This window comes from Seriola lalandi, unplaced genomic scaffold (assembly GCF_002814215.2).
Source record: "Seriola lalandi dorsalis isolate HSWRI2012SDOR001 ecotype SW California unplaced genomic scaffold, Sedor1 jcf7180002054850, whole genome shotgun sequence".
Classification (NCBI taxonomy): domain Eukaryota; kingdom Metazoa; phylum Chordata; class Actinopteri; order Carangiformes; family Carangidae; genus Seriola; species Seriola lalandi.
In genome coordinates, this window is record NW_019525403.1 from 2115896 (window position 1) to 2116593 (window position 698).

Below are 698 nucleotides of genomic sequence, written 5' to 3' on the forward strand. Positions count from 1 at the left end.
GATGTCTCTGGACCCCGCACGGATGGTGTTTTGTAGTTGTCGGCGGAAAGCTCCAAACCACTGTGCATTTTGAAGGCTTTTGTCATTCTGACTTTATAGTCTTCAAAAGACTCCCCATCTCCCTGTCTGACTTTCCCTATTTGTGTGTAGTTTGCTCTAGTGCTCGTGTCCTGTTGAGAAGACGGCTGGCGGGACCGCTCCGTCTAACGGGCTCCAGTCCCCGCACACGTGGTGCCGGTCGGTTTTGAAAGCTGCCGTCCACACTTGCTGCACTTCCTGTCCATTAAGATGATACGATCTCCTCAAGCTTTCCGTTTCCTGGATAAACTGAGTTATATCCTCCTTGTGTGAAATGATTCCTTCTGCTGCTTATTTTAACATCCTCCACGGTCCATGTTCTGTACACCAAAATGGTGTGTGTGTGTGGGGGGGGGGGCTCATCCCCTTCATTATCGGGGTTTGCCACTCGGATCATGGGGATAAGCTTCAGCACCGCTAGTTGACGAGTCAGTGGTTGATGGAGCAGGAGCCGCCGGGGAAAGCGCCTTTCCCACAGTTTTTGACCACCCGTACTGGTTACCTCCTGCTCTGGTGCTTATTTGACGTGTTTGTGAGTCTTTGTGTCGGGGTGTGTTTTCTTGAGGCAGTGTAGGATATATTTTCTGTATTGGTTTTTCTTTTCCTACAGCTACAGCTTC

The 698-nt window shown here is 50.1% G+C and overlaps 1 long non-coding RNA gene across 3 annotated transcripts in view; it reads left to right on the forward strand.

Annotated features, from left to right (window-relative positions):
- The window catches only part of LOC147817911 (uncharacterized), an 11206-nt gene that overhangs the window by 5718 nt on the left and 4790 nt on the right, over positions 1-698 (forward strand). The gene's annotated exons all lie outside the window — the stretch shown is intronic.